Here is a 6,927-nt window from a genome sequence, read left to right as displayed (position 1 = left end):
AATCAACAAAACCTCTATATCCGATGTGGAGTTCCACAAAGTCACTGGAGACATTAGAGGTCAATGGGCAAGGGTCACCCAGTGTTTATAGTAAGTATAGTGATGTTTTCAGATTTTTTAAAGCTTAAGTCCCTTACCAAAGTATTTGAAAGAATTTGAGGTATCATATAATGAAAGAAAAAGTTCTCTTCAGAGTCCTTGTCTTCACAATGAAGGATGCTATAAGCAGTTTCTGAAAGTGTCTCTGCTGACATGGACACTACTCAATTAACCGGACATAAACAATCTTGGATATATAGAGCTTCGTTTGGGAATGGTAAAGAATTATTCAGGGTGGTCTGCTTTAAAGATGACAGCTGAAAATTTCAAACGTTGAGCAGCTGTAATAGCTCCTGTATGAAGAAACCCAAAATAGTTTTGAACTGACTGGCTAGCAGAAGAAAATTTAAGGAGGGATTTGAGAGAGAACACTGAACTTGTGAATACAATGGGTGTTAGCCATCATTTTCTGTGATACAAGGATTTAGGAAGATTCAAACGAAATCCTGTTGAGCAACAGATTTGAAATGAACAAAGGGATGTACTTTTCCAGGTAACATATATTTATGTTACAGAACTTGATACCACAGAATGTTTTGAACTTGAAATGTATCGTGTCAAGGAGCTGATACATGCACAGATACTGTTTGGTAACTGTAGCACAGGATGTCAACTCCTGTTAGGGATCTCCTTAGCTGCAGAGTGCCAGTGCCTGTGCATGACCTGGCTATGGATCTGTCTTGTCTTCTTGCATTCATTCCCTTAACATCCACTACTGGCCACTGTAGAGACAGATTACAGGGGGTTGTGGACCCAGATGGACTGTGACCTGACCTGCTGTGATCAGAAAATGTTGCAATACTTTTTTTGTTGAAATTTTGGAAAGAAACACAAGTTTATTGAAATTCACTCTTTGACCTCTGTGTACACAAATTACCAGGAAAAAAAAAAAAGGAAAAAAAAAAGTGGTGTAAAACCAGACAAATTTTTAATGTTAAGCCTTTTAGTGACTTTTACTGAGTAATCATTAACCTACCATCATGGTGAGAGACCATTACCTATAAACTGCCCACCTGCTGCATTTGAAGGGACAAGGAAATGGGGAAGGGTTTTAATGTATGTTGCTAGTAGTTGGATGCTCATTAATATATCGGGTTCATTCATCAGACCTATACCTTTTACACTCAATTTCTAACCCTTATGATTTTTTCCTATTTCAACTGGTATTGTTGGAAGAATTCCAGTTTTGTTGAACTCTTTGTCCTGATAGCAAAATTAACTTAAAAATGCTCTCTCCATCAATAAACAGTTGTTTTAAAATGCAGAAAGATTTTTTTTAAACATCTGGCTTTTTAAGGCTTGAGTCATGAAAATTTTTATTCAAGTTCAGTAGAAATTAAAGCATTAGTGAGTAGAAATCTACATTTAGTAATCACCTACCATAAGCCATTGTGAATGATAAAATAAAAAGGTGGCAACAAAATAATAGTTGAAAATATTTTGACATAAATGTTGCTGAAAGATAGGTTCTTCTGAGAAAAGCAATTGAGAACACTGTTAGGTCAAAATTAAGAAGTTTGCATTAGAGAAGTGTGTGATGAGCAATGTGCACAAAAATGTCAATAAAGGAGGGAGAAGATCAAGTATATGATGTTCATAGGCCATAATCTGCATCCAACTGAATTATGAGGTAATAATATGTAAAAAATTACCTGACCTTCAGAAAACTATTTAAAACCCCTCTTTTTTTTTTTTTTTGAGACAGATGCTTCACAGTTTTTCATGCAGAAGCTGGAAGTATTTTAAAATATTAATGTCTCTCTGTGCATTTTCTGCCAAGATGGATTATGATATTTATGAGATTGATTTTGTTCCTGCCTTTGCAAATTATTTGTAATGACAGAATAAAAATGCACATCAGAATCCCCTAATATTAATATTCTTAAGCTTAAGTCTTAAGCCTACACTTCTTGTGGCTGTGCCACAAAGAGGAGATTCAGAATTCAGCAGCTCTCAGTATGCTCTAAATAAACAACAGCCAAAGCCAGGGCCAGCTACACTCCAGCAACACTATCAGTAATTCCCTGTACCCCTTTTCCTATGGTGGATCCAAATGAGTGTTCATGCTGGCTACCCCCATTCCTCCTCACAGAGCTGGTGAGACAACAAGGGCTGATCTCCTCTGGCAGAAACCCTGCACAGGACACAGGGCCACAAACATCTGCTCCCACACTGTCCCCTGTCCTGGTGTTGGCTGCAGAAGAATCTCCCATGGAAGCTGGATTGCAGCTGCTGCTGGGGGTGCTTGCAATCAACATGTGCTGTCATTCAGGCCATTTTTCAGCTCGAAATGTGACTCTGTAAAATATAAAGTGGGCTGTTCATGATTGATGAACTGCTTAATCTTTTAGGAGATAAAGTGAGAGGAATCTATAATAAATATCTACATCTGTATATATTTCCCTTTAGAAAAGCCAAGCAGTCAAAATCAATGGAGGCTCCAGCTTTTTGGTGATTCACTGCTTCTGCTGAGCTGACTACTACAAGCAGAGTGTGAGCTGGAAAGTCTGATAATTCCTTAACATGTGTGAAAAAGGTTTCTAAGCTCCTTCACCAGCAGCCCTTGGAGTAGCCTTGTGGCAGGAATGGAGCAAGTGGAGAACACAACTGAGGGAGCACAATTATGCTGAAGCAGAGAAGGAATTATTTCACATTTTCCCTAGATGTCAGAAAGTTTATCTGTGGTCTTTCAGAAACAGTCAAAAGCATCAGCTCTGCCCACCCCCCAGGTGAAAGTCACGTTAGTAGCAGTAAGAAAACATTCCATATTTTGTTGTGAGACACATGAAAATCATAACATGTCTACTAGAGCTTTGAAGTGAAACACAATGATAGGACAGAAAGGAAAACCATCTGGACAAGCTCTGGAGCTGTGAATTGTATAAACAATTCCTAGAAGATACTCTTAAGGAAGGTTTGGTATCTGCTGCCAACTTTTCTGTGACAAAACCTTTTTCTGTGAGAAAAAAGATGGGAAAATATAGCTTGTAATTGAATGTAAAACTGGAGGCTTACATTACATTTTGTCAAACAGGTCTCACTTACTCTGTTTGAGAGTATAAGATGTAGGACCAAAGAGAAACAACAGCAAAATACACTTAGCATAATCTACAAATAATCCTCAGATACAGAGGGAAACTATATAATATTTTAAAGAAAAAATCCTCTGGATAGCTGGTAGAAAACTTTATCAATTCTTACAGACATTTAAAATAAAAACGGAGAATTGTCTGCAGGAAGTGAACTAGTCCTGCAAGAAAAGGAAAGAGTTCTTTTGGGAAAAATGTGGAGATTTGAGAAAAATCCCACAGAACTCATGCTGGTATTGTGCTGACCAAAAAACATGCAAGAATATCTTTTTTTAAAATTTAAAATTCAATACAAGGCAGAAACAGAAGAAAAAAGAATTTTTTAACTGTACCGAGAATATTAAGGATAAACTTACAGTAAGCTTGAGCTAATTTCTGAGGCAGAGCCTGGAAGCATTTGGCAATGGAATTATTCAAACACAGAGGTGACCAGAACCTGCTTGCAGTGACTATTGCACTAGTTTTATCAGTGAAATTCAGCTAAATAATTCATTAGTCAGCAAGGCAATGAATAACAACAGGATAGCACTAAAAAACAATATTTATGATAAAGCTGTTTCATACAACACATTAAATATCCCAGGAATTTCAGATATTTGAAAGGTTTGGACGTTCACAGACACGCTTGCAGCCTGTGTTACTCGGAGGTCAATGGACTTTGAAAACTACGTTGAAACAGCAAAGCAAACACTAAGGCAAATGAAGATGATTAAGACCCTATCTTCACTACAAAACCACACCTCTGCACTTGAGAGCCTCAGTCACGTGTGCAATATGGACCAGGAAGATCACTTTCACAAAAAGACTGAAATTTGAGGGTGTTCTCATGAATTCAATCACCTCTCATTATAGGACTGTGAATTGTGACAACAAAAATGGTGAGGGTAAAGAAATGTAGCTGTCTAGCAAACCTTTGGGTCCCACCACCAAGCAGAGACAAAGAGGCTGCTCATTTGCAGACAATGAAAGTAAGAACCACCAAATGATATAAAAACTGTAGTACAAGTCAGAGAAGCCACATTCACTCCAGATAAAAGAAGATATTCCAAGTAGGACTACCATCCTTCTGTTTTCTCATGAATACAGATTATTTCTCACTTAGAAATCTTGTCTGGCACAATATAGAGAAACTGTGTATTCATCTAAGATTTGGAGGTATGCAGCAGCCCTTTTCCTGGGAAATCTGACAGTTGTGCAGTGACAGTGAGCACGCGCAGTTGTGAAGAGAGGCTTGACCTATGTTAGAAACCCTGGACATTCCTAACACATTGGAGACTGTGTCTCTGTGTGTAGAGTAGGCTTGATGTTTCTCCAAGAAGTGCAGCTGTGTGTGCACAGTTTGATGGCACAGCCCAGAAATTCCAGTTTCATTCTGCAGATGAAGCACAGAGAACTTTTCCTGTGCTAAGTGACTCGACACTGACAGTGCATAACTCCTATTCAAACCTGAATAATTGAATAAAGGTAAGAGCAGAGTTGCATCTAGCTCTGCACCTTGTTTCCAATAATGACTACTAAGTAAGTTTCCTGAGAAGGTTACAAGGGCCCTCTAGAAGCCCTTTCCAAAATACATTTTGGGTATCTACTGATAAATAATTCTGTGACTTCCTAAAATATTTGATGTGGGTTTGTATTGAATAGTCCTTGGTGTCCTTTTCTTCCATGAGTTTATCAAATTCATATTTTGAATTCAGGTACATTTTTAGCATCCACAATGTCCTGACACAAGTTCTATTGGTTAATAATGTGATGAATGAAGACATAGGTCCTTTTGTTTGTCTGGAGGCTGGCATCTTCTGGCTTCATTTGATATCTTCCAGATTTTGGGCTGAAAAAACCAGTTATTTCCTACTCACCTTGTTCAGGCCACTCCTGATTTTATTGTTCTCTAGTATATGGGTTTTTTTCACAACAAAATCTTTAGTCTATTTTATTGTTCTTCGTCCCGTAATCACTTCACATCTTTATTCATACTTGTTGCACTTATCTGTATCTTTTACAGGACTACTATATCTGTCTTGAAATGGACACATAACTATAAACACTGCTGAATATGTGGATACGTCATGTATTTATGCAACACAAGAAATAATATTTTATATTCTTGATTCCTTTTGTAGTGATTTCTAGCAATGTTTGTCCTAATTTTACATTCCTCTACAGTGAATTTTTGTTGCCCAGTCATTACATGGTAGGAAGTTTTTATGCAAGTCTGCAATCAGCCATAGTCTGTATCACTAATTCAGTGCCATCAGCAAATATTTTCATTCTTTTTTGACACTCTTTTCTGATCCCTTGTGATCTGTGTTGAGCAATGTGGACTTCGGCACAAAGACACGTAGGACTCCATGTGTGATCTCTTCCTACTGTGAGAGGCAACTAATACGTTACCTCCTTTCTTCCTGTCTTCTGAACATTTCTTCATGTCTGATTAGGGAGCCTCAAGGGAGGCAACTCTTTAAGTGCCTTCTGGAAATCCAGACAGATGGTATCAAACAGATCTGTGCTGCCAACATTTTATTGACATGTCAGAGGACTTTGGTAGATAAGCACAACTTCTCTTTACAAAAACCATGTTGACTCTTCCTCATTTTACTGTATTTATCCTGATGTCTATGAAGTCTGTTGTTTATTATTTTTCTTCAGTTTGAACCAGTACTGAACGTCTGCCCTGCAGTCCTGCTTAAAAACTGGTGTTGGGGTAGTGAGCACTAAGTTTAGCAATGGCTTCCCTGGGCTGTCTTTAATGACAGTATATTAAATGGATACACAGTTAAGCAGCTGGATCCCTACCTTTGATGCAGGGGACAACTCCAAGATGCTGTGCCCATGGGCTGAGCGTGTGCTGCCGGGATCACTGCATTTGAGAGGCCTCTTAACAAAAATTCTGCTGTGTTTACTCTCCTGTGGATCTCCCTTTCTGTGAGCAATATAAAAGACAACTATTCATGTTTCATTTAGAACAAATCAAAGCAAAACCAAAAAACAACTCAGGCAACATGTAGATTTGCATTTAACCAGAGATCAGGCTTTTCAGGAATGGTGAATTTTGCTGAGCATATTAAAAGGCTGTTTGTTTGGTTATACCAGTTTTACAGTTTGTGACTGTAGACTTGACTGGATTTGTACAATGCAAGTAAAGGCTAAAATTAAAAGCAGATTTAAACCATGAGTGAGCATTCCACTTTAGTAGTTGCGTATGGACCTGAGAGTAGTTTGGCTTTCTCTATTTTTGTGTTTAGTATTCAAAGCATTCAGACATGCTATTACCTACTCATTGACTGCCAGATAGATTATGGATAAAATAGTAAATGCTTTACTATGTTAAAGGCTCTTGGATGTTTGGTTGTTTGGGAGGAAAATAATGTAATCCAAAAAGTTGCTGTCGCGTTCCACTGTGGGGAACCGCGGAGAGTTATTTTAAAAATGGATGGTCTGGAAGTAAATTAAGCCAAACGAGGCAAACATTGTATCTGAAATATCGTTTATTGATAACAAAAAGGAGAAGGAAAAGGAGTTGCCCAAATGAAAGAGAACTAGAAGGGACGGAAAAAAAGAAATGAAAATGGAAAAGGAAGGGGGGAGAGGAGAGAGAGAGAGGACAGAGAGAAATAGAGGGTGTTACCAGCAGCGAGGCAGGGCAGTGCTGTCGGTGTCCAGATGACAGGGCAGTGCTGTCCGGGGCTGTGCTCGCTGCCTGCCCGCGGCCGGGCCGGCTCGGGCCGAGCCCGCGCAGCTC

General features: G+C 38.7%; 1 long non-coding RNA gene across 1 annotated transcript; it reads right to left on the bottom strand.

The window, feature by feature from the left end:
* Positions 1-2,007: 2,007 nt before the first annotated feature.
* On the bottom strand, positions 2,008-6,921 carry LOC108449548. Its single transcript, XR_001865734.1, has 3 exons — positions 6,814-6,921; positions 5,982-6,108; positions 2,008-2,397 (listed from the first exon to the last, which is right to left on the bottom strand). It is a non-coding gene; the product is annotated as an uncharacterized LOC108449548 (long non-coding RNA).
* Positions 6,922-6,927: the final 6 nt, after the last annotated feature.

This window comes from Corvus brachyrhynchos, unplaced genomic scaffold (assembly GCF_000691975.1).
Source record: "Corvus brachyrhynchos isolate BGI_N302 unplaced genomic scaffold, ASM69197v1 scaffold239, whole genome shotgun sequence".
Lineage (NCBI taxonomy): Eukaryota > Metazoa > Chordata > Aves > Passeriformes > Corvidae > Corvus > Corvus brachyrhynchos.
The sequence above is the reverse complement of the archived record's forward strand: the minus strand, read 5'-3'. Positions and strand labels throughout refer to the sequence as shown.